General features: G+C 42.5%; 1 protein-coding gene and 1 pseudogene across 8 annotated transcripts in view; both read left to right on the forward strand.

Annotated features, from left to right (window-relative positions):
- Positions 1-27766, forward strand: part of EPB41L1 (erythrocyte membrane protein band 4.1 like 1) — a 223780-nt gene that overhangs the window by 11639 nt on the left and 184375 nt on the right. For all 8 annotated transcript variants that reach the window (XM_060230954.1, XM_060230956.1, XM_060230949.1 and 5 more), the window contains exon 2: positions 17818-17873. The gene's annotated coding sequence lies outside the window, so the exon portion shown is untranslated. The remainder of the gene's footprint in view (positions 1-17817; positions 17874-27766) is intronic.
- On the forward strand, positions 11701-14719 carry LOC132567296 (NADH-ubiquinone oxidoreductase chain 5-like; annotated as a pseudogene).

Genomic DNA, 27766 nt, shown 5'->3' on the forward strand with positions numbered 1-27766 from the left:
CCATACCTCTGCTGAATAATTTTACAGTTGAAACAGGTTCTAATCCTATGCCACTTTAAAATGAGGCCATGTTTGTAGTACTGGAAAGCAAAACAGGTTGTGTGTCTGTTATAAAAGACTGTCTGTGTTTGTTGGTCCTTTCCCTGAACCAACCTTGGTTGTAGTTGGTTGTAGTTGATAGTTTCAGGCTCCAGCACTAAGTCCAGAGGGTGCAAGTCCCATTGAGTTTAGTAGATTGGACAGCCATGGATAGCTGGGTACAGGTGGATATAGTGAGGTTGATCCAGATAAGATTGAAATGACAGTGGCTGGTGGTCTGTCTCGGTTGGGCAGTTTGGGGTTACTGCTGGATATTTTCAGGCGGCCTGCAGTAGAAGCCTCCAATCTTACTGGATATTTGTGCTGCTGCTGGATTCTGCTGCTGCAGTTGTGACCAGGTATCATACTTTTTATCGTCTTTGTCTAATCTGGCAATCTGGAGTAGAAGGACTTGGCAGCCATAGTTTATGCTTATGTGTCACTTCTAGGAATGATTGCTGTAATGCAGACTATGTGCAGCTGTCCTTGAAGAATGGTCTAGAGGCCATTTTGGCAGGATTTGGAGGCTATGTAAACAGCAGCTGCTCTGGCTAACTATTAGTTTCTTGGGCTCAACTCAGAAGGATAGTTTTGAGCAGTATTGCTCCTAGCAGCTTTGGTTGTGCATACTGTAGGGTGTGCCTCTCCCTGTCTTACCCATTAATATCTTCACATCTTCAAAAGTCCAATTTAAGGAATCTTCATTATATTCCATTAGTTGTAACAGAATGTGGAGTAGGATCTTTTCTGTTCATGAAATTTTCTTTTGGTTAAAGAGGCCTGTGTTTTCAATAATAATATTCCTGTTGATGGTACATCTCCCTGTTGAAGCTCTTTTAGTGAAAGATTTGGTGATCTTATATAGGTGACAATGTATGTGTGAGAAGAATTTTTTTTTGTATGGAATTTTTATTATTAGATTTCTTCTTTAAAAACATGCATTTGTATGAGCTATTTTAATTTAGTTCCAAACAAAGTAGATCAATTGAAATGTAGGTTCAGGACTTGCCATGTCTGGAGCAGGTATATTGAAAACATGCTTGCCAGCCATTTTTTTTTTTTTACTATATATACACCTCATTGTTCTCCCTGATGGGGATATGAAATGCCTTCTCTTGTCCATTTTATCCTCACAACTCTGTGAGGTAGGCTAGGCTGAGAGAGACAATGACCAGCCGAAGGTCACCCAGCAAGCTTCCATGGCATGAGTGGGAATTCAAACCTGGGCCTCCCAGCTCCTAATCCTGAACTCTAACCACTTTACCACACTGGCTCTGTTTTTCAGTCCTCTTGTTTGAACCTCCAAACTTCCTGCCTTGAAACTTGTATGAAATTGCAATATTGACTGTGTTCTAAATAGCGAAAGGATGGTATCTTGAAATACTACGGATGATCTAATTTTTACGAGTGCTGGTCAGGAAATTAATTTGGTGTTGCTTTCCCCATGAGGTGAATGGTATCACTGAATGTTTCCTCTCAAAGTGTAGTTGTTGTTTGACTTTCTACTAGGAATAAAAGTTTAATGGAGGTTTGAGGGTTAGGAACCATCTAATTGAATCTAAAACCCCTTGAGGGCTTCACAAACCTATATCACACTGCAGGTCAAAGTACTTTGATTTTTCATTCTTTTGGAGTGTGTAGTACAACCTCCAAAAGTGTCTTTTGAAAAATATTTTTGTTTTGAGGAACATTAAACTTGACACTTTCAAGATATGGTTTTTATTTTAAGCTGCCTTATATGGTACACTGCGTTCCTGCTATGGCTGTATTTACAAATGATAATCCCTGGCCTGAGAGATGTCTGCTTAACCTCAACCAGGGCCAGGGCTTTTTTAGCCCTGGTCCCCGCCTGGTTGAACATCCTCCCACTTGAGATCAGGGCCCTGAGAGAGCTATTACAGTTCCACAGAGGTCTGTAAGATGGAGCTGTTCCAGCAAGCCTTTGGGTGAGGTGGCGGGCATTAAACCATCTCGGCTTCCCCTGCCCTTAGTACCTTCCTGGTGCCTTTTAGACACTGCTTGTTATCTATGGGACACTATATTCTAGGTACCTTCTACTACCTGATCAAAACCCTTATAATTCAGACTCAAATTCTTATAATTCAAGCTATCTGCCATTGCCTGTTGAAACATCACAGGAGATGTTAGATTATTTATGTTTAATACCATCGTGTTTTTAACTGTTTTTATATAATTGGTTTTATTGTTCTTTTAGCATGTTGTGAGCCAACCTGAGCCCATTTGTGGGGTCGGGTGGGATATATATTAAATAAAAAAGGAAAATAAAATAAATGCATGGTGTTGTAGCATGCTAACACTGCATTTATCTTCTTTGTCTATTTCAGTGTGGTATCTTCAGGTCCGCCCCCCCCCTTTATAATTCTTCAGAGATCTTTGCTAATCACATCTTTCTTTCTTACATTTACTCACTAAGCACAAATCAAAATGCTGGCTATAATCATTTAAAGAACAAATTGGCCTAGGAGTTGATCTCACATGAGGTTTCCCATGCCTGAAGATCTTCTAGGCAACGAGAGCAGGGCCTCACCAGAAAATGAGTTGTTTAGCAATGAGAAGCGGGGTCTTTTCTGCGGTGGTACCCTGATTTTGTGTATGTGTGTCCCTAGACATATTTGCCAGGCTATTGCTCTGTTTTCTTTTGAAAACAGTTTTTTTTTAAATGTCTGTTCACTCACCTTTGGCCACATCCCTTATTCTGTTGGTTGAGATTTCCTGTTTGTTTAGTTTTTAAAACTATAATAGGTTATGGATTGTCTTTAACTTTTGCTAAAATTAAATCAGGATTAGTTGTACAGACACACATTTTATGTAATAGTTAAGCTTACTTAATAATCACTCATACTTGCTGATTTGACCCAATGACCTTGAGTAGTATCACACTAATAAAGTTTAAAAAATCCTAATAACCTGACTCCAGACTCGGACTCATTTATTTATTCATATTATTTATCTCTCTATAGCTTGGGAAAAGAACTTTGCAACAGCCACAATGTCTTATGTTCAATATCTCCTGGGAGCACTCTCATTTTCTCTCCAGGAGGTATATTTGCCTTCCCTTGAAGTGGCAAAATCCATAATTCTCTTATATCTGAGTAAAACACACATTCCAAGAGACAATGCTCCAATGTATCAATTCATCCCAATTGACACAGGCATAATCTATTCCATTAAGGAAGCTTCTTATAACAACCATCCATTACCTGAGAAGGTATCACATTTAATCTGGCTAACAAATGCTCTTCTATATTGTGGAGCTGTTAAATATTTTAAATATTCAGGAGAGGCTCTTGGATATGACAACCCTAGATAAAAGGGGGAGCAGACTCTTATGTGCTCTTTCATAAGAGCTCAGGGAATCTAGTCCATAGAAACTATTGAGAATTGACATTCAGGTAGCTTCCATTTCTGATAATCTGAGGTCCTTGATCTGAATTCCCGAAAAGGGGATACAATTAATTGTATCCAAGGACTTACGTAAGAGTCCTCTCTCAACAAGGAAAGATAACCGGTCTTATCAAAGACAAAGACCACCTTCAACCACATGTGAAATGTAGCAGCCCAGACTTGTGCTTCCAAAAAGTGAACTCCCAGTTCTAACTACAGTGTCGTTCCTGCTACACACATGTGGCCTGTGGGCCTAATTCTGCCCCCAGAGGGCTCCAGTCAGGCTTGCCAGCAAATGGCCCTCATCTGCTTCCTTCTCCCTCTTCTGCTTCCTTTGGTCACCATTTTTCTGTTTCTCTGTGCGATGCCACCAAGCAACCAATTGCTCTTTCCCTCTTCTACCCTCCCTTTTCCACAAGGGAAAAGGAGGGAGGAGGAGCCTCAGCCAATGTAGGAGCTTGGCTCTGTAGTTCTGCTGTGCAATTGATAGAGCCTGGCTCTCCTAATCAAACAGCAGAGCTACAGAGCCAAGCCCCTCCATTGGCTGAGGCATCTCCTCCCTCCTCCTCTCTTGGGGAAGAGGGAGGAGGAAGAGGGAAAGAGCAGAGGCTGTTTTGCTCAGCTGCCTCAGTCCCATCGGAGATTCAAGGTATGAGCTTTTTGCCTTGTGCTCTGTGTGTGTGTGTGTTGCTAAGCTCCTTTTGTCAGGGCTCTCCTTGGTGCAATTGGGTTTCCTCCGATTTTTCACTGTATTCATGCTCTGATCCAATCTTTCTCAATAGGAAAGCAGTGGGAACTATTTTGATGAGAAAATAACTACAATCCACAGTGAGGTGGATTAGACTGAGAGTGTGTCCCCAGCACATTTCCTGTGTAGACTGGGGATTTTGAACCTAGACTTCCCAGTTAGTAGGCTGATAGTGACCACTATACTTGGCTGTCTCTCTATTCTTGTACTGCCTCATAGGAGTTGCAATTAAATATCTATAAAACTATAATCTTTCCCATAAAAACGCATAGCCCTCAGTGTATGTTATGGCACCTTCACATGTTCTTGACCAGCATACAAAGCAGCTGATGTACAAAAGCTCACAATGCTCAGCCATTTCTTGTTTTCCCTGGGTCTTAGGGCACAGAGCATTGACCATGAGATTTCTGTGGTGAATTTGAATAAATCAAAAGCAGGTTTGCAGTTTACAGATAAACACCTGAACAGCATAGTCAAGATTGCTACAGCACAGACATTTTTCTCCAGATTTTGATGCAATAATTCAGAGCAAGAGGTGTCAGTTATCAGTGACTGTTAAACAAAATATTGCAAACATGCTACTGTTTTAAGCATATTTTATTTTAAGTGAAAAAGATATTTAGTTGTGTTTGTCCGTGCCCTATAAAGTTTATATCTCTGCTACGTGGCATTATGTTTATGACACACATGGCCTGGCCTACCAAGCTCTCATTTATGTCAGATCTGGCCCTCATAACAAATCAGTTTGACAGCCCTGTGCTACACATTCTAGAATCCCAGTGATCTTTTGTAGATATTTTATTAAGATAAAAGCTAGCAATGCCTGGCAGGCCTCTATCCATACAGGAGCTCTGCATAGCATCTGCATTTCCCCTTTAGAGTTGAATAGTCCAGTATTGCCCACCTTTATTGAAGAAGAATTGGATTATAGCCTTAATGGATATCTAGACCTTTTTGCTCCACACATTTTCCAGATAGACCTTCCATGACAGATTTGATTGGAAATAGACACCCAAATAACAAAACCATTTTACTTGCTCTAAAACTTGTTCTCCAATTTTCCAAGTAATTTTGAGGTATGCGACTTACAAATTAAACAGTATTTTTGACATTGTAACTAAGTGCCTCTTGTCCAGAATAAGCACCAAAGGCTTTTACTAAGTTTTGCAACCCCACCCAAAACAGTGCCATTGGCATAGAGGAGTAGATACTGGGGAGTTTAACAGCATAGAGTATGTGAATTAACTTTATTCAATGAAGTCACCATAGCAGAAAAATATAAATAACATAGGTGCCAGCAAGCATCTTTGTTTGTGTGTTTCAGGAAACGCCATTGAAAGGTGACCTTCCTGGGTATATATCACCTGGGCTGAACATACTGTAATAAATACAGAGTGTTGGTTCCAGCAGAGAATTTCCACAGGGGGAAGGGGGGCAATATTTTCTAGTTCTGCATTCCCTGCTGTAGCTGGCTTCAGACTTTCCCTCCAGCTGTTCCTGGGGGGTCCCAGTGTTGTGGCGGTACTTTGTACTGCAGCAGAAAGGGGAAAAATCCCATTATGTTGACAGAAACTCCTTCCATCGGCAATTTTTTTTGCATGGGATCCATCCAGTCTGGGAATTTGCTGAACAGAAAATAATATGTTATAATCATTCCCTGGAAAGGGGTAGATCTAGGGTTAAGGTAACCTCTAAACCTCTAGAGTTAAATATGACTGTTTTAGAAGCAGATCCAGAGGAGTTAGCCATGTGTATCTGTTGCTGCAAAATATTAGAGTACAGTAGCGCCTTTAAGACTAACAATTTGATTGTAGCATAAGCTTTTGAGAAAAACAGCTTTCTTTGTCAGATGCATCTTATGCTACAATAAAATTTGTTAGTTTTAGAGGTGCTACTGAACTCCTTACTATCTTAGAAATAAGCTATTCAAAACAAATAGGGAAATTCTCCTCCCCCCCCCTTTAACTTTGGCTGTGATGTGACCCCAGCTGGCAGTGTGTGAGTTTTGAGTACATATATTATTATTTGAAAGCACATTCAACCACACTCAACTAATGAAACTAACAATGTGAAAAATTTCTTGTGGGGACTTTTCACAACCAAGAATAACATGCATACTCGATTGGCAATGGCTCTGCAGTATAATATTCCCCTTGTCCATAGGTTCCCAGGTTAGAATGCTCACTAGGTCAGGTCCATGGAGCAGAGACAAGCTGACTCAAAGCATCAGCCCTTTATTTGCAAGGACACAACTCCAGGAAGCCTGAGCTTCAGCTGTCTGTATAGGACTGTTTTTGACTGTTTTCGTTTTTTATTGGCAGTCCTAGTTGGAATTTTAAAATTGTTAAATTTTTATTGTTTTTATAATTGTTTTATTGGGTTTTTTTTTTTAAAAAAATTATTTTAATGTTTTATTTATATTGTAAACTGCCTTGAGTTCTGCAAGGGAGAAAACTGGCTAATATTTTTTTTAAAAATAAATGATTTGTGCTTTAAAGTCTCATCTTCATTATGTTGAGTTTCCATGACTGGATCCCCTGATGTTTAGGCAAGCCTTACAAAGTAGCTATCTTTGTGGATCTGGGCCAGGAATGCAGCAATGGGAAGGAGTGACTTTTATGCAAAGTTATCTGACTGAAGAAGAAGAAGATGATATTGGATTTATATCCCGCCCTCCACTCCGAAGAGTCTCAGAGCAGCTCACAATCTCCTTTATCTCCCTCCCCCACAACAGACACCCTGTGAGGTGGGTGGGGCTGGAGAGGGCTCTCCCAGCAGCTGCCCTTTCAAGAACAACTTCTGCCAGAGCTATGGCTGACGCAAGGCCATGCTAGCAGGTGCAAGTGGAGGAGTGGGGAATCAAACCTGGTTCTCCCAGATAAGAGTCCGCACACTTAACCACTACACCAAACTGGCTCTCTCTGAAACAACTCCCTTCCCCACATATACTACTGATACTATTAGCCCTGTTAAGGAGGGGAAAAATAGGTATACTCAAATGTGCCCTGCTCCTTCCATGGTCGCTTAAAAGAAAAATTCATTGATACATGTAAATCTTGGATTACATAAAATCTGAAACATAAATTTTTGACTCTGCAAACAACTATAGATCAAGTCAAATAACACTGAACCCAAGTCATGGATATATTGAAAACAATGTGTTGGTAATTTTTAAATATGTTCCTTTTATTGCTTTATCCTGTTGCTGTTTTTAAGGGTTAAAATATGCCTGGGCATCAGATTTCTGAGCCGTGGCATAATGAACTGGTGTGATGTAGTGGTAGAGTACTGGGTGATGCTGGCTGAGCAGGAGAAACTCAGGCTCAAATTCAAGCTCATCATGAAACTCACTGGATGTCCTTGAGCCAGTCATTGTGTCTCACCGTTCCTCACGGAGTAGATGTGAGGGCAAAATGTAGGAAGGGATGCTATGTGTGCTACACTGAGTTCCATGGAGTAAACACAGGATAAAAATGTGTCAGGTAAATAATGTGATGTTTCAGAGAGAAACTTGAACAAATTGAAAATGTTTTTAGATTGCCTGGCTGTATAAAGAAGCATACCCAAACATGCTGACTTGAAGTACTGAATTAATAACCACCTTGGGTATCAAGGATTGTGTTAGCAAGCTCCATGTAGCTGTTTTTGGCTTGGTGGTGGGATATAAAGATTATTTATTCCAGCAATTAAGCTTCTCGCATAATCTTTTCTGCCCTTCCTCCTATTCTCTCTAGTACATGTCACAGGAATAGCCTTCTTCTGTTTCCAGGTTTTTCTGTAATGCAGAGAAGCTGTGTTTGCTTTGCTGCTTCTCAGTAGAAATTTGGTTTTAATGGCATGAGGTTGTATCTGATATGTCATTTACTTTCATTTTTCTCATTTTTAAAAAAACTGGGAGGGAACGTCGCAGATGCTAGTGTGTCTATTTGTTTTCAAATGCCTGTTTGCAAACTGGAGTAAAATGACTACTCCACAGAACAATATTTCTATTGCTGTGTTGTAAATCAATACTTCCCCAGCAGGGCAGGATGTCCTCTGCTGGGCACACACACGCTCATTCATTCAGTGTTGGTGCCAACAATTGAGTAGAAGGTAGAGTTACAAGCACCTCAAACCTAGACAGTTCTCTACTCACTGTCAAATAGCAGGTCAGGATTAAACCCTCTAAATTGGAACTTCTGGGCAGGCCTATGCAGTTTATGATTTACTAAGCCAAATCCAGGCCATTGGGGCCTCTAGGGTTTTTTTGTAGTAGGAACGCCTTTGCATATTAGGCCACATCCCCTAATGTACCAATCCTCCAAGAGCTTACAGGACTCTTGGTACAGGGCCTACTGTAAGCTCCAGGAGGATTGGCTACATTGGGGTGTGTGGCCTAATATGCAAAGGAGTTCTTGCTACAAAAAAAGCCCTGAGGGACTCAATTCCCTCCCTCTTTAATCTTTGTAAGTTAGACTATCATCCTCTTGTGTTTATTTTGGTGGGTCACAAGATGTGTGGGTTTGCTCTGGAGAAACTGAGAATGCATCTGAGTGTGTTTCCCCCCATTTCTATTGCCAGACTGCCAGCTGCGTTAGTGATGGGAAGAGAAGCAAATATTGATAGGATGGGCTTCTGTATTCCTCTAGCTGCTATACACTGGCTTGGGAAACTCCTGGAGAGATGGAGGCGGAGCTTGGGTTTAGCTGAATTTGGGGAAATAGCTCAGGTCAGATATGATTCCATAGAGTTTACCCTCCACAGGAACTGTTGCCTGGAAATCAGTTGTAATTTTGGGGGGAATTTTCAGTAGTGACCTGGAGGTTAGCACCATATGCAACATCCCTCTGGTTCTTTTCTTTTCTTTCTTTCCTTCTTTTTGTACTCTTGCTCCTTTCCTGCTTTTCCTGCTCTCATGACTCTGCTGTGTTCCTGCTGAAGATGAGGTTGTATGTGAGGATGGAAGTTGCCATGGAGTCAAATGCCTGGAAGCAGAGGCTGAATGGAAATGTTTAGAAGTGCCCCCTCCTCCCAGTCTGCTAGTTATTTGGTCTTGCTCTGGTAATTGAGATTATTATGAGGTGATTAGCTGACACCATTAGCTAGTTTGTATCTCCAACAGAAGCTTTGCATCCCCCTCAGAATAGAAATTGAGGGGAAGTGTCTAGCTAGCACAATAGTAGTGAGTATTTGGGGATGCTCCCATTCTTTTAATATGGAAAGAGAAACCTCTAGTTTCCACCACGACCTCCAATGAATGATTAGTGTCTCTGCATACATCTAGAGGAAGCTAGCAATCTCTTGGAAACCTCAACTTAGTTTGCCTCATAGGAAAAAATAGGCTTAAAAAATGTCATACAGGGTGCATTCACACTACACTAAATAATACATTTTGCAACTGGATTTTTACTGTGTAAGACTATCAAATATCCAGTTTCAAAACATTATTTTGTGTAGTGTGAATGCACCCACAGTCCACCCAACATGTTTATATTGGAAAAAGCAAGCAACACCCCCCCTCCCCACAATAACCACCAGTCTCTAGAGTGTGTGTTTCATGCATTTATGCATTTCCCTTCTATGCAGACATTCTGTCTGAGTAGGAAGAGTGATTTTTGAACCAGCGATGAATCTGTGTAAAAGAATGTGTGTACTTCAGCTAACCATCCCAAGTACTTTGAAGAAGGGAACCCTGCACTGGTGGTCATGTCTCATTCATCTTTTCAGACTTCCTTGGAAGCACTAGGGTAGAGTATAGGCTAGGGATCAGCTAGCATTTGGGGGGGGGGGGGGGGTTGTGTGTGTCTGCACTTGAAAGTCATGATGACCTCTGGTGACTGACCCCTACTGAGGGCCTGGAAGATATTCAGGCTGAATAAAGCCTGCCCCTGTCCTCCTGAATGCTGATATTTCAAGGAGGTCTCCTGTCTAAGCACTTGCCGAACCTGCTTAGCTTTCAAGATCTGACAAGACTGGGCCTTGGCTGGGCTATCCAGGTCAGGGCTGATCAGCTAGCATTCGTGTGGAGTTGCAGGCAGTTTCATTGGCACTTACATCTTGGGAGGGCTAACCGGTATCTCCCCCTGTTCTGTTCCTCGCTTAGCTCATCTTTCTATATACTTGTAGGTAGGAAAGGTGTTCAGGAATTAGTTCAGCAATTTCCCCTTTTTCTGGTTTTAACAATCTTAGTTGAAGTCTCCTTCTACTTGATGAGACTTATGGAGTTTATGACATTTCCTTCTCAGATGTGGAGTTTCTCTCTGCACAGCTTCTTGGCTTCTTGCCCTTCTTAAGAGGGGAGGCTGGTCCATCCTCCTCTTTTAAGATTTTTTATATAATAACAGATGACTCAGATGCCTGTTTGCCAAGGTCAGCTCTGGGACTAATTCTACCTTGTGGGGAAATTCCACTGAGAAATAAGTGTGCCCTGATGAGTCTGCCTTCTTTAATGGAAACAAAATAATTTCAGATTATTTTCCTGCCAAGCCTAAACTTTGAACTAAACCTAATTAAAAGAAGATCCACTACTATGCTTTGCATTTAGCGCACAAGCCTGTTGCTACGGCACAGGAGTTGCAAGGCAGGAATAACCAGCTTTCATGGCAGTTTGGCATAGGTTATTTCTAGAAGCTCACACCTGAGCAGCTACTCACCCCTCTAGCATCTCAGATTATTTGAGCTTTCCTTTCTGACTCTTAAATAAACTGAGCTGAGATTTCATTAATTGAAAGTCCTCTGGCAACTCCTCAGTTGTGGAAGGCACTTTGTCTTAAGACAAAGCATATTTGATTTCAGTAGCATTGCCTTCTTTATGTTCAGGGCTTTTTTTGTAGAAAAAGCCCAGCAGGAATTTATCTGCATACTAGGCTACACCCCTTGACATCACCATTGTTTCACAATATCTCATTTGCATATTCGGCCACAACCCCTGACACCAAGCCAACTGGAGCTGCATTCCTGTGTGTTCCTGCTCAAAAAAAAAAAAAGCCCTATGTTATGTTCTTGAGCATACAAAGTTTAGAGTTAACAATTCGCAGTAGCAGGACTAAAGTGCTAGTCCTCATGAAGGGGGAGGCATTTGGTGGAGGGTAAACTGTTTTGGTTGCCTTTTCAGCAGCATACTGGTTTTGATTTTACTAAGGGTTCATAATGTTTGTGTGTTTGCAGTTTTGTAAACATACATTGTGTAAATAAATGTCTTTTGGGTAAACAGAAGGATGGTAAAATCCCCTTAGAAATTGATAGTTTCACATTGTGTTTGCACACAATGCAACTTTCTTCAGGGGCAACACCACAAAATATAGCAGCGAACTTTGCTCTTGGATGATGGAGGCATATCACAAATTTTCACAGCAGTTTGTGGCCTGTATTGGTATAGACTGATCCATGGCATTTTCACTGTTCTGCATGTCAGTTAACAACAATAATATTGTGGAGCTCATTTATGGGGTGAGGACGGAAGAGAATGCTGTGCTGATGTTTGCACGGTAATGCAAGTGGCATTAGTGCTGAATCACCTTGCAGTAGCCTGTGATTCGTGCTTCCAGAGGTACAGTTGCAAGCAACTCATCTGTGTGGCAATGAGCAATGAGACCAGGAAGTACAAAGGCAAGTACAGGTAACTGAGTGTTAAATAGGGGCATACAAATCTACTGGTGTCGTGTACAGTATCATCTTAAAGTACATTTCCTTCTGCTGGCTTCCGGTTGAAATAAGGGTTGATGTAGCAACTATCCCATTGGAATCCAGAATGCATAGTTTTATCTTTTTCACAAATTAAAATATGACTTTCTTATTATAGCCTGTTACCTCTGGTCTTTTTATACTTTTAGCAGTTGAATGGAATTGATTGCCATTGCTTGCAGCAGGGTTTTTTAAAATATAAAACCAGTAAGGAATTTCTTTGGTTAACTTGGTAAGGCAAAATGGTGGTTCTTTTCCCTTGTCTGTGTTGCATTAAGAAGAAAGGTTAAAGCTTCAGGCTTTTCAGTGACTTGCAATAACATAAGATTCGATCTTAATTGCAGTATGTTTATATTGTGTTGAGAACGAGGAGCTTTGCTAACATTAGAGCAGGATTCATTTGAGCATGTTTATTTGAGCAGGCTTATAAAAAACTGCTGTTCAGCAGGTCTGATGTGATAAGCCAAAGTATTAAGAATAAATGCGAAGGATTTTACAATGTATGTTTGCGTCTGAGCAAAGTAAAAGGTGTAATTACGTTGACAATGAGATTTGTATAACTTTCTGTATGCCAGTGTTCACGATGGCAAAGAGTTGTGTTGCATTGCAATCCACTTGCTGATGAAGAGGCTTGCTGAACTTTGAGAACCTTATTAGGAATACAGAGGCAAAAGGGGGTCATCAGAAGTGCACTTTGTTAGCTGAATATAATATTTTATATAATGGGAGAGAAGGGTTTTTTGCTTCAGTTGCAGTTGCCAGCCACAGCTGTAGTCAGAGTTGAGTTTATTGTGGATTCGCAGTTTGAAGTCATCACAAGAGCAGTCTTTTCTTTGATTTATAACTACATTTTTAACTTGTCACTGCCATTCCTTGAACTTTCTTATGACAATTATACTAATGGGCTGCTGTTATATAGATGAAATGTCCTATACTATAGCAACATATCTACAAGAGTGAAGTAGCCATAAGGAATTGAATAGTTGCCCTTGCTGTTTGCGTCATTCTTGTAGAATACAATTGACATCTTATAATAGGGATGCAAGGGAACTGGAACAGTGGGGAATGGAGGCTGGTGGCAAGCTTAATAATTCCCATTGCCCCATTTTAGTTTGAAGTGATGCTGTTTCTTCCACGTCCTTTGTTTTGTATCATTGGTGTTTCAAGTCATGGTAGTGCGTTTGGGATTCTTCAGGCATGGTGTTTGGTATTGGCCACTGAATTCAGCACCATGAGAACACATGAAGCTGCCTTATACTGAACCAGATCATTGGTCCATCAAGGTCAGTATTGTCTGCTCAGACTGGAAACAGCTCTCCAGGGTCTCAGGCAGAGGTCTTTATTTATATTTAGGCTTATATCCCGCCCTTCCCACCAAAGTGGCTCAGGGCGGCTTACAACATTTTAATTCGCATAGTTCAGCTTAAAAACATTTCATGTCATCTACTACCTGGTCCTTTCAACTGAAGATTCCAAGGATTGAACCTGGGATCTTGTGCATGTAAAACGTGCTCTACCACTGAGCCAGGACCCCTCACCATGATCTCAGTTCTTCACTTGTAATTTTTGAAGGCATCAGCTGACACTTTACAAAAGGCGGTTTGAAAACGCACTAGCAGAGGCTCTTAGCAGTATTGGTCAATACCAGATCTTCTTCCTCCCAGTATTTCTTTGAACAGACCCCCTGGAGGTCTAGAACTCAGATACCCTCAGGACTATATCTGGAACAAGGTATCTAAAGAGGCTGTTTGGTGTAGTATCCGCACTACTACACTCAAGCACGATAGTTGTAGCTGGGGTCTACCTACTCATCCGTTTACACCCTCTATTACAACACAACTCGCTCGCTCTCTCACTATGCCTATGCATTGGCGCCATAACAACTACCTTCGCAGCCCTCTGCACCATTACACAAAACGACCTTTAAAACATCAAGCCAGCTAGGACTAATAATACTCACTGTAGGACTTAACCAACCAGAACTAGCATTCCTACATATCACCACCCATGCATTTTTTAAAGCGATACTCTTCCTCTGCTCTAGCTCTATCATCCATAGCCTAAATGATGAACAAGACATCTGAAAAATAGGAGCTACACAAAAAACTCTACCAATTACTACATCCTGCATAACCCTGGGCAACCTCGCCCTAATAGGAACGCCTTTTCTCGCTGGCTTCTACACAAAAGATACAATCATTGAAGCCATAAACACATCAACCCTTAACGCCTGAGCCCTATTAACCACACTATTAGCAACAATCCTCACCACTGCTTACAGCTTACGACTTACCTTTTACACACAACTACACAACCCCCGCCACCACCCAACTCCGCACCTCATAGAATCAAACAAAAACCAAATTGGCCCAATCCTTCGCTTAGCCACAGCAAGCATTCTAGCTGGCCTAGTAATCACATCAGGCATACTACCAACAACCACACAAACCATAACAATACCAACAACCAACAACATCTCCGCAACCATAGCCTCCTATGTGCCTCCTATGCACCGTTGACCTTCTACAACACACTACATTCCTAACCAATAACCCAAAAACCACGCTACATCAAAACTTCGCTCAACTTATATTCTTCAACATCACAAACCACCGCCTGTTCCCAATAATCAGCCTTACCTCTGCTCACTCAACAGCCATACAACTAAACGACATGACATGATATGAACACATTGGCCCAATGATAACAAAGACCTCCAACATTAAACTAACCTCACTCTCCACAACCAACACTGGCCTCATCAAAACCTACCTAACTACCCCCATACTACTTTTAATCACCTGCCTAGTTACACCCTTCCTCTAGCCCGCAGACTACCTCGCTCCCACCCACGAACCAGCTCCATCACAACAAAAAGAGCTAACAATAAGCCCCCACCACATAAAAACATCAATCCGCCACTAGAAAATAATAGCCCAACCCCACTAAAATCTCCCTGCAAACTAAAAAATCCAACACCCTCAACACCCTCTACTCCCCAAAACCCATCTCACAAAAGCCCTACAAAACACACACCAACAACCATAACCACAACATACCCTGCCAAATACTATAAAACAGAGTAATCCCCTCATCCCTCAGGATAAGGCTCCGCCGCCAACGCTACAGAATATGCAAAAACAACAAGCATTCCACCCCAATAAATCAGGAACAAAACCAATCCAATAAATGACCCCCCTATGCCAACCAATACACCACACCCCCCAAAGCCCCAACAACAAGCCCCCCAGCCCCATAAAACGGAGACGGGTTAGACACCACCCCAACTAAGCCCAAAATAAAACACATGGTCATCAAAAAAAACTAAATAAGACATACATTACTATCTGTGTTTAACCAGAACCTGAGGCCTGAAAAACCACTGTTGTACTTCACCTATAGTAACCCTAATGTCCCCTACTCAAAAAACACACCCAATCATAAAAATCATCAACACCTCTCTAATCGACCTCCCAACCCCAACAAACATTTCCTCCTGATGAAACTTCGGCTCACTTCTAGGATTATGCCTAATACTCCAAATTGCCTCCGGCTTATTCCTAGCAATACACTAAGAGTAGTAGACTCTAATCTGGAGAACCAGGTTTAATTCCCCACGCCTCTACATAAAGCCAGCTGGGTGACGTTGGTTCAGTCACAGTTCTCTCAGAACTTTCTCAGCCCCACCTACCTCACAGGGTGTCTTTTGTGGGAAGTCTTTTGTGGGGAGATGAAGGGAAGGTGATTGTAAGCTACTCTGAGACTCCTTCGGGTAGTGAAGTACAGAGTGTAAAAAACCAACTCCTCCTGCTCAATTTCTCCCCTGAGGGTACGTGAAGAGGCTTACAACAGTATTCTCTCTACCTCCATTTACCCTCACAACAATAACCATATGAAATAGATTAGAGTGAATGACTGGCCCAAGGCCACCCATGAAACTTCCAGGGCACAGAAGTGATTCAAAGCTGGGTCTCCCAGATCCTAGTCCAGCATTCTAATGTTTATGTTTTTGCCTGTCTTGGGTTGTCCAAAGCCAAATGATCATCTAGTGAGCTTTGCTTAATGCAATATATTTACAGATTGTAAATGTGGTGGTAGGGAAAAGGTTTTGAGGTAATGAAGGTAGCCGTGACAGGCATGTGTATGACAGCAGAAGAGCCAGAAATACTTAGAGTGGGGGGGAGGCAAATGCCTTTTGGGAAGGATGTAGAAGTGTGTAACTAGCTTTTCTCACTGAGAATGGGGTGTTATGTTACCACCAGTTTTTCTTGCAGATCTACTGTAAGAATAACAGTGTTCCATACAAGCTGGTAATTTCTCAGCAACAGAAATCACTTTCCAGGATTGTGGCAGAGAGCTAACCCCTATGAAGTTGACCCTTGAGTCTGAAGCTTTTCAAGACCATCTTGGTCTTTGCATAGAAATTACAAAATGTGATTTGTTAGTCTGCACTTTTAGTAGTGCCTCATGAAATGCATGTTATCGAGTCTAAATGTGAATAAAATCTGGTTCTGTAAGCTACAGGTTGGTTTTGTATAATTGCCTGCCTCTCTCACCCCCACCCCCCACTCTGAAATACCGGTTGATATGAAAAGCCAAACATACTATTTATGTTGCCTCAGTCAAGCTAATGTCTAGTCTATACAGGTGACAAAATAAAAGTGCCATTTTTTGATGCCTGAAAGCCAACATAGGTTCTTTGTGGCATCAGTATCAATAATGAGACTGCGGGCTGATGGTGCCTTCTAGAACACTTGGGTGAACCCATTGTCCCAGCTCCAACAGCTGTGGTAAAGTTCAGGTATATCATGGGAAGATAATGGCACTTAGGACAGATGGCCCTAAAATTAGAATGCGATTAAAAATTCGTTGTAGAGGCCAGCAATGTATCCATTTCACTTACTCAGTGGATGAATTGTTTCTCCAGGACTGCCTGTAGTAAGTACACGCTTGTATCACTTTCATAAGCAAGCCTGGGACTGAATACGCAAAAGGGTCAGGTATGGAGGATAGGTGCTGTTTTCAGAGGCAGCTTTACACTGACAGAGGTCTGTATCGTGTAATGTGTGGCTGTGGTTCTGGGAAACTTGTTGTAGAGCCCATGCAGAGTGGCTGTGTATATTACACAACAATTTTGTTCATTGTGAATGTACTGGTGGTTGTAACAGAGCTGTTGAGTATTAATTATTGATGTGTTTCGTTAAACACTCATACATGCATGCCTGATTGTGCCACAGTAGGTTGCCAGGTCTGACTCAGAGTCAGAAGATATCTGGGGATTTTGGGGGTGGAGCCAGGAGACTTTGGGGTGGAGGCAGGACCAAGGTTGTGATAAGCATGATTGAACTCTGAAGGGAGTTCTGATTATCACGTTTAAAGAGAATGGAAGATGGGGGCAACTTCTTTTGGGGCTCATAGAATTGGACCTTCTGTCCAATCTTTTTAAAATTTGGAGGCTTTTTTGAGAAGAAGCACCAGATGCTATGCTGAAAATTTGGTGCCTCTACCTCAATAAACAGCCCCCCCCCCAGATACCCATAGATTGATTCTCCATTATACAGTATGGGGACCAGTCTCCATAGGATATAATGGAGTGCCCAGTTGACATTTCCCTCCCTCCCACTTTCTGATAACCCTGAAGCAGGGGAGGGTCTCCAAACCAGGGGATCCCCTGCCCCCAACTGGGGATTGGCAATCCTATGCCACAATGCCCTGTGCATGGGTGTTTTAAGGAATTAGTTCATACTTCTGTATGGGTTGTAAGAAACGGTGATCTACTCATAGCAAATACAAATGTCAAGTGCAGAGTTTTATTCTGAGGAAGTAGCCAAGAAATCTCTGTTCCTGTAAATGGAGGCATTGTTGCAGTGAAATAACTTTGATATTTTGGGAAAATCTTTACTTTTTTTTTTTTTTCCTTTTAGGGTCTGGACAGTGTTCTTACGGAGATAAAATACCCAAGACAGCAGCTGGAGTCTGGGTGAGTTCTCTCAAAGTGTCTATTGCCTGTTAACAGACCTGCCAGTTCTACTTTGAGTGGTAATTACAAGGCTGAATGGCCTTCCTAACATTTTAAATCCTAAGTGGTACTTTAAAATTCTTTGTTGAGCTTGTATAGCTTTTTCTTAGCATCAGTATTTAAAACTTTTCCACAGTCTATTACGTTTGCCAGCAGTTCTGCAAGGCGTTAGTTTTGAAAGCCATGAAGTAGTTGTCTTGAGTTTTCTTGGAAGCTGGTGTCTACTTTGATTGGTCTGAACGGTTGCATCAAAACAGACATTTCAATGGCTTCTTGGAATTTCCTTAGCGTAAACTGTGCAAGAGACCAATTACTATTAGAGTGCGCAGAGAGAGGCCTTATATTTGATTACTCTAGATCAGTGTTTCCCACTTGCAGGGTCGTGACCCAGTACCAGGCCACAGAAGCCTCACTACTGGGCCACAAGAAAAGCCAAAGCTAGCCCCGCCCCCAGCAAAGCTAGCCCCGCCCCATCTCTGCATTGTCCAGAGAGGAGCCGGTCTGCCTTGCCTTCCTTCTCCCCCTCTCCCAGTGTTTGAGAGAAAGAAAAGCTGGCATCCATTGGCAGTTTAGACCATGAAGTGTTTTTCAAGGTATGAGCTTTCATGTGCCTTGCAGTATGTTCTTTTGGGGAGGTTTCCCTGGGAGGTCTGGGCAGCAAAGAAGGGTGTGTGTGTTTTTTTCAACCAGAAGGGGCAGGGAGTGAGCATTCCAGTAGCTGTTTATTTATCAAATGACCCCTGGACAGAATTTTTGCTGGCTGGGGTCATCAGATGGTGAGGAAGGCTTTTTTTTCTTTGCCCCCCCTCTTTCTTTTTTTCCCCTGCAAGTGATGCTTTGTCTGTATTCTTGGTGCTGGGGGTGGGAAGCAACAGTGGGAGGGCTTCAAGTGCCCTGGCCCCACTGGTGGACATTCTGGTGCTTTTTGGGCATTGTATGAGGGAATTTTGGACTGCATAGTCCACTGGCCTGATCCAGCATGGCTCCTCTTATGTTTATGTTCTTTCTTTCCATGTCTTTCTTTTCCTTTCCTTCCATTAGGAACAGGGAAATGGCTGAGAAGCTGAATGCATTTTTTGCCTCTGTCTTCACTGTGGAAGATGAGAACTTTTTGCCCGCCCCAGAACCACTAATTTTGGAAGGGGTGTTGAAAGACCTGAGTCAGATTGAGGTGACAAAAGAGGAGGTCCTACAACTGATAGACAAATTAAAAACTAATAAGTCACCGGGTCCGGATGGCATACATCCGAGAGTTCTGAAAGAACTCAAAATTGAACTTGTGGATCTTCTAACAAAAATCTGTAATCTTTCATTGAAATCTGCCTCCGTTCCTGAGGACTGGAAGGTAGCAAATGTCACCCCCATCTTTAAAAAGGGTTCCAGAGGAGGTCCGGGAAATTACAGGGCAGTCAGTCTGACTTCAATACCGGGAAAGTTGGTAGAAAGCGTTATCAAGGACAGAATGAGTAGGCACATTGATGGACTTGGGTTATTGAGGAAGACTCAGCATGGGTTCTGTAAGGGAAGATCTTGCCTCACTAACCTGTTACATTTCTTTGAGGGGGTGAACAAACATGTGGACAAAGGAGACCTGATAGATGTTGTTTATCTTGACTTCCAGAAAGCTTTTGATAAAGTTCCTCATCAAAGGCTTCTTAGAAAGCTTGAGAGTCATGGAGTAAAAGGACAGGTCCTCTTGTGGATCAAAAACTGGCTGAGTAATAGGAAGCAAGAGTGAGTATAAATGGGCAGTCTTCGCAGTGGAGGACGGTAAGCAGTGGTGTGCCACAGGGCTCGGTACTGGGTCCCATGCTCTTTAACTTGTTCATAAATGATTTAGAGTTGGGAGTGAGCAGTGAAGTGGCCAAGTTTGCGGATGACACTAAATTGTTCAGGGTGGTGAGAACCAGAGAGGATTGTGAGGAACTCCAAAGGGATCTGTTGAGGCTGGGTGAGTGGGCGTCAATGTGGCAGATGCGGTTCAATGTGGCCAAGTGCAAAGTAATGCACATTGGGGCCAAGAATCCCAGCTACAAATACAAGTTGATGGGATGTGAACTGGCAGAGACTGACCAAGAGAGAGATCTTGGGGTCGTGGTAGATAACTCACTGAAAATGTCAAGACAGTGTGCGTTTGCAATAAAAAAGGCCAACACCATGCTGGGAATTATTAGGAAGGGAATTGAAAACAAATCAGCCAGTATCATAATGCCCCTGTATAAATCGATGGTGCGGTCTCATTTGGAGTACTGTGTGCAGTTCTGGTCGCCGCACCTCAAAAAGGATATTATAGCATTGGAGAAAGTCCAGAAAAGGGCAACTAGAATGATTAAAGGGCTGGAACACTTTCCCTATGAAGAAAGGTTGAAACGCTTGGGACTCTTTAGCTTGGAGAAACGTCGACTGTGGGGTGACATGATAGAGGTTTACAAGATAATGCATGGGATGGAAAAAGTAGAGAAAGAAGTACTTTTCTCCCTTTCTCACAGTACAAGAACTCGTGGGCATTCGATGAAACTGCTGAGCAGACAGGTTAAAATGGATAAAAGGAAGTACTTCTTCACCCAAAGGTTCATTAACATGTGGAATTCACTGCCACAGGAGGTGGCGGCGGCCACAAGCATAGCCACCTTCAAGAGGGCGTTAGATAAAAATATGGAGCAGAGGTCCATCAGTGGCTATTAGCCACAGTGTGTGTATATATATATAATTTTTTTTGGCCACTGTGTGACACAGAGTGTTGGACTGGATGGACCATTGGCCTGATCCAACATGGCTTCTCTTATGTTCCTTCCTTCCTTCCTTCCTTCCTTCCTTCCTTCCTTCCTTCCTTCCTTCCTTCCTTCCTTCCTTCCTTCCTTCCTTCCTTCCTTCCTTCCTTCCTTCCTTCCTTCCTTCCTTCCTTCCTTCCTCCCTCCCTCCCTCCCTCCCTCCCTCCCTCCCTTTTTTGCTGGATAAAACTTTTCTGTTCATCATACTGTTGTTGCCGACATAGGAGCTCTGCCAATGAAAAGTTGGCACCCCCAGTTGTAGCCAGGTGGCCTTCTATGAGATTTCTGTGTGAGTGAGTGAGAGTAAGAGGTGTGGGGCAGAAAGAGATTATTGGAGATTACTGTGGTATATCTCAACAGCACTGGAAGAGATGGTACTGTGAACTTGGCACCATTTTACTGGTCCTGCTTTTAACAGCTGTCTGACACCAAAATTAAACTCCTCCTGTAGATATTAAAAAGGATGAAAGTAGTTCACTGGCTAAGTATCTACACAACAGGTTACTTTTAAAGGCATGGGAAACACAGCCAGTAAAAAGCTGCAAGCCCCTCATAAATATCCTTTTTGGGATAACTGCAGATAAGCTTGTATGAACTTCATATAACTTGAAATTAATTCATTAATTTCACTACAATTCTCTGTTACTTTTCACAGCAATTTCCCAGCGTTTCAACCAAAGAAAAGTATGAGAAATAGTTGTTGAAAGATTTTCTTGAAACCAAGCAAGCTTGGTTGTAGCTTGAGGCAAGGTTCTAGTAGTAGCAGCTGAAGGAAGGGCCTACTAAATGTGCCAGCATATTTTGAGACAGAGCAACTGCCAGGGCCCAGTGTGGGTGTTACACAGTGCTGGTATTCCTGATGGCAATGGCAACAGCACTCCCATCCCAACTGCATACACTGGCCAGTGCTGTTGAGGAAGGGTTGTGTAGGTGGTGCAGGCAATTGAACATGGGCATTACCAGTGCTTGCAAGCTGGAGAAGAGTACACAAACAGATAGGTGCATGCAGGTGTGGGGGTGAAAAGAGAGGACCGCCCACTTTCCACCCCCATTTTGGCTCAGCATGAGTTTCAGAGAGATTTTTCTGAAAATGAATTTACTTCCAAAGAAGAGTTTGGGGGAGTGCCCTGGAAGTGACATCACAGGAAAAGGCGGAGTTTTGGTTCAGTGCGCTCTGGAAGTGACATCACTTGGTCCTTGACACCACAGGAAATGACATAATTCCTGTCTCCCGGCTCCACCCCCAAAGTCTCCTGGCTGCACCCTCAAATTTTAGTGGGACACGAAGGAGAAGTGTAAAAATAACCGGGCCACGGGAAAGAAAAGTTTGGGAAACCCTGTTCTAGATGTAACCATAGCTTCTGCTACTGAAAAGAACTATGAGTATGGTTTCCTAGCTCAGGATTTGACGATGCCATTCTAGAGGTGGGCCTGAATTTTCAGTTTTCTATCTAGACACCTTTTAGTCCTGGGGTTTTTGTCCTATTAAGGTTGATGGACTACCCAGATGGGTTTTGTCTTTGCTTATAGTTGATAACAAGGCTAGAATAATACATGCTGGGGTAGACCTGACTCCAGTCACCAAGTATAGGGAAGAAATTCTGATTTTAAGAGTAAAGGGAGGGTGCAGTTTGGAGAAGCTGAACCTGCCCCTCTCATGTAGTTTACCTCCCCATAGGTTGTTATCAGGCCTGGGGTTTAAGCAAATGCTACTCTTGTGTGTCATCTGAGCCTGAGGTCTTTGTAGGTTGCTGCTGATTCTTGACTTTGAGTATGAATGCATGCATAATTCAGGAATTTCAAATCAGCCTGTCTTAACCTAATCTTACCCCATGTACTGAATGTCTCCATGGAGTTACTCAGGGAGGATAATGATCTTCCATCTTGGTATGGGCTGAAGCTTCTTTGTATAATTCTTTGCACTATGCGAATGTTAAGTGCACAGAGGATAGGGTGATAGTGCATGAGTTCATTGTGTGTAGTAGTAGCTTAGACTATACATAGAATAGGCTGAAGGCTTGCTGAGAATAAATTTCCAGAATAAAAGAGAACCATCCAAATCTAAGAACATGGTACTACCAAATCTAAGAACATGCTACTACCTAAGACCCCGGAGAGCTGCCACCAGCCTAAATGGGCAATACTGACCTTGATGAACCAGAAGTCTGATTTCATATAAGTCAGCTGTAGTTGTGTTTGCTCTTCTAAGAATGACACAAAACCTTAAATGCTCTTGCTTGGGATTCCTGATGTGGCGGAGGCACAGGTATTTAAGAATATGTGCTTGCTCATGGGTTGTGATTTGCTGTGGAAGATACAAGCAAATGTGATGGAGAGTGAAGCTGCTAATTGATGCACTTTTTGGAACTTCCCAAGGGACCTGCAGCTTCTGCCACTTGGATCCTCCGATGGGGATGTTTGCTTGATGGTGCCATCCTGCATTATTAATAATGATTCAGATTAATCAGAACCTGGCAATGTTCTGCATAGGATGGGATTTTTGTATTTCTTTTCAGAATGTATTGACAGTGCTGCTAGATAAGCGTGAATCAGTAATTACAATCATATTGAGGCAGGCAGATAGTATTCTAGTGACATAAGGACATTAGCTGTAAATGGGTCAGTGCCATTGATGGAGATGAGATGCATGCGTATGTTTCGGAGGCTATAGAATTGTTTCTCTATGTGGGTTGGCTTGCACTTTTTTTGTGAGCAGCTTCTGCTCATCAATTCAAAGGAGACTTACCATGTTTTACTGCAAAAGCTGGCAAGCATACCTTCATTCTATACTTTCTACCCCTGTTCCCCCCCTGCAAAGAATGATGGTTGTTATCAGGAGTCTGGGGAAAAGAGGTGGACAGAAACAAAACAAGGAGGTAGAGTCAGTCCATCTTTTTGTATCGTTGGCATGAAATAGGTGACTGAATGTGTGTCCAGTATTGGTGTTCTGATGAAAATCTCTTCCCTTGAGGTAGATAATCCTCATTTTTTGAATAGAAATATTGTGTGTGACTGTTTAAATGCACAAGGAGCAAGCTGAAGGTACATTTTATCCTTCATAACTGGGGAGGCATAAGAAATATGAATGGTGAAGTCCCAGCTGTTTCTCAGTTCTGCTTGCAAAAAAGTCTGCCTTGTTGCTCCCAAACATCTTTTATAGTGTCTTACATTGCATCTGCCCAAATGCAGTGTACACTGAGGCAATACTCCCTCTAAGCTGTTGGGTCTTGTGAGCAAAAATTCTACTTCAGGAACTGCTGACATTAAAGTTGTGAGCTACTGAATATATTAATTTGCTCTGTGGCCATTTTTCCTGAACTAAGACAAAAGTGTGTGAGCTGGAGGCTAAAAAACTGTGAGCTAGCTCACACTAGCTCAGCTTAGAGGGAACACTGCTCTGGAGGGGGGGGGTCACCCAACGCATCTTCCATGGAAACACAGTGCATCTCCATATGCATTGATGAGCATCAGTACCCATAAATGGAGGGGTTATTTTCCTTGTTGAAGTGTTTAATTGCAGTGTGGCTCTTTGGGCCCTTTCAGTGTCACTTCTCAGTTTATGAGTTGCTACGGTACTGCACCTTCCTACCACGTGGGTATCATCAGAAGCGTCAAGCTTTGTGCAGGGTAGATTCTTTCTCAGGGTCCATATCAGCATACCGTGAAGTGGGGACAGCTGCTGGGGTTTCTGGTGAATCTCACTGTTGTTGAACCCCACTCCACTTGTGGATGTCCTCTGCCGTTTCTTGGTCTGCCTTCTTCTACCCATTCACTTGCAGGTGCTCCACCACTGAAGCTCATAGCTTCCCAGTGTTGGAGGGGAAGTGGATGCAGTTGGCACACAGCAGCAGCACCCATGATGGTCACAGCACTGGCACTACCAGCTGCATACACCACCTGGTGCTGTTCAGTAAAGGCCATGAATGTGGTTCAGTAAGCTTCTGGACAGGGGAAGGGTGCATGCAAGGTGGGAGGCATGCAAGTGGGTGAGTGGAAAGGAAGGCATAATGGAGGCGTGGTGGTAGGAAGGAGGGTGACCCTGGGCACTATCAACCCAGGGCCCTCTAAAACTTGTCACTCTCCTTCCTGTGACATGTATCCCTGGTCAAGCAATTGTAGCAATGACAATTATATAAAGTAGTTCTGTGGTGGACTGCTGCCATATGACAGGAGTCCTGACATTATGCTTTCTTCCTGCAATGCAACAATAATGCATTGGGTTCCCACAGTACAAAGGGGGTCTTGGTAGAGGATTAACCTGAGATCTCCAGGTAAGGAAGCTCTTGTATGTGACTAAGTTGTGCCTCTAAAGGTTCTAGGTGTTGCAAGAATTACATCGATGTATGCTTGGTATTGTTAAGACCACACAAAATGCTATTATTTTTTGTCTTCGTCAAGGTACATTAATTTGCTAGTAGTGGACCTAAGTCTATGAAAAAATTTTTTTTTGCCTTTCTTCCAGTTGTTGCCTCTTACTCTGTGATTTTTACCTCTTCAAATGTGCTGAATAGTATGCTGCACACAGATAATCAAAGGCCAAGTTAGGAGAACAAGCATCAGCAGCATTACAGACTGGGACTTGGACACCCCTCTCAATATCTTACATGCTGCCTCGCTCAATCCTGTACATGTTAAGCACACAGTAATTGCATTTTGTAAACTGTGTGTTATTCCTCTGACCTGCTGTTGTACTTTTGTGTGGAGATACAGCATTCTGTGCATCACTGGTGCTATCTAAGCAGCTGGGGCAGAAAGGTGGTGATGAATCTGAACTGTTGTAATGGGAGAGTATTTTTCTTCACCTTCCCCTGCAGAAAGCTTACCATTTCCATTATGGGAATAGCCCTCATGTCTCTCTCATCCCCCTGATTGCTGGCTCGCAGCTGGGCTCACATCTAATACTGGAGCCTTCCTGGAAGGAGAAAACAAATCATTTTGGGAAACTGGACACAGGTAAACTGCAGGTGGGAAGAGGGTTGTGCTTTCCTCTTACTCTTAAAATCAGACCCCCACCAGGTCATTTGTGATAGATCTGCTGCTTCCCCCACATCTAGTTTGGCTTGCTGGAAACTCTGAGCATATGTTTGGCTGACTCAGACACTTAGACTTTCTGATGATAGACATTCCATACATTGTATTTAATTGTGTTGCTAAACCTTTGAGTATTAACCAAAGCCAAGAGGAATACACAAAGCTGCCTTGGACAGAGTCAAATCATTGTTCTTTCAGGGTCAGTATTTTCTACTCTTAACTATCAGTGGCTCTCAAGTAGAATTGTTTCACATTACCTCCTGTCTGGTCTTTTTAACTGGAGATGCTAGGGATTGAATTTTGGGACTTCTGCATGCAAAGCAGATGTTCCGCCGCTGAGCCACAACCCTTCCTCTTGCACAGCTTCTGGTATTTCTCCCTTGCAAATGTTTCTAACTCCCCCCCCCCCCCGGCACAACAGCAGAGAAATACAAGGAAGCCTTTGCTAAAATTATAGGGGGAATAGCGTGAAGTGAGAGAAACAAGGACAGAGTTCTTTGCCTTCATGATCTTTGGTTGTATGGGAGTACAGCAAACCTTAAAAGCAGTGACTGTCAAATCTCCTATAATTTGTACATGACTGCAGGTCTTATGATTGAAGTCTTTTTTTCTTGCTTAAATTTTCCAATTTGTACAGCACTTTTAGGCTCACCTCAAGGTGTGAGTGTGTCAGGAAGGGAAAGCCATGTACATCTGCAGTTGGGCTAATTTGACAGGCACCCTCTTCTGCCTGAGGGGAACTCCCAGGAAAGCTACCACAAAACTGTAATTTGGTTGATGTAATGTAAAACTGCAAGTCTTCCCCACATTCTTATCTGTTGTGGGTGGAATACAGAAGCCAGAGGTCCTGAACTTGGTTCTGAAAAGATAGCTTTCCTTGTAGGTCTGCTTTTCATCATGTAGCTTTGAGATGGGTGAAGCATGTGCAGAGCTGGCACTTTGCTTCCTTGTGCCCTGCCATAGTAGACATTATTGCCACAGGCCTATGTTCCTTTGTTTTAGGTTGCATACAGACATTGTGACTAAGCCTCAGATTCTGAGAAATGATGAGCCTGAAATCCTGGCCAGGCAGATTTACAATTGGGAGGAGGGGGGGTGGGGGGCGCTGTGTCACATTGTATTTCTGAGCATGTATTTCATCTTTCCCTTGAACAAAAGTTCACACATAAGATGAAGAGAGGGTGGTTTATGCACACATGTTTTGTTTTATGTGATTGGAAGAAAGTATGTTCAGTTTGATTCTGTACCTGGGGATTCATACCTCAAAAAATGTGAGGTCCAGATCATTTATGCTAATATAATCTAGCATGGGTATACATACAGTCTATGTGTATGGCAAACATTAACTAAATCGGTGTTTTCTGCCTCTACTAAAAATGTCTGTAGACTTTGATGCAGATCAATAAACTGTATAATACAATGATACTCACTTAGTGGCTTAGGAACCCACATATGGCTCTTTGACATGCCACCTGTGGTTCTTCTGTTCCCTAATCTGGCTCCTGCCCATGTTTCAGGAAGGCCCTGATCGGGTAGGGCTTGTGGCTGGCTGTCTCCAGAGAAATGAGTAAGCTGGAAGTCTCCTTGAGGTGTAGGTCTCATGCCACAGGTGGAAGTGAGTGTCACTGTTTGGTTGACAGAAACTAACAGTGTGGCTCTCCATAATCTGTGGAGTGAGTACTGCTGGTATAATACATTAAAGTAATTATGTCAGTCATAAGACGAGATTAAAATAGTTGCATAGCTACAAACCAACGGGCAAATATGATAATATAGTTAAAATCACAGTAAAATAACTGCAGTGAGACATACAGTTAAATGCTATAAAAGGCAAAGGTGAACAGAGATAGGTTCTCTTTTATTTACATGGAGGACGTGGGCCACACTTGTGTTGGTATATATAAATATAGACAGGAGGTGATTTAAGGCAAAGAAAAAATAATTCCATTACCGACTTGCCTTTTAGGGGTGTACACTCGGTATATATCAAGCCGAATAAATACCAGAAGAATATCTTATTGGTATTTTACTTGCATTTATTCAACCAAATCA

This window comes from Heteronotia binoei, chromosome 2 (assembly GCF_032191835.1).
Source record: "Heteronotia binoei isolate CCM8104 ecotype False Entrance Well chromosome 2, APGP_CSIRO_Hbin_v1, whole genome shotgun sequence".
NCBI classification, from domain to species: domain Eukaryota; kingdom Metazoa; phylum Chordata; class Lepidosauria; order Squamata; family Gekkonidae; genus Heteronotia; species Heteronotia binoei.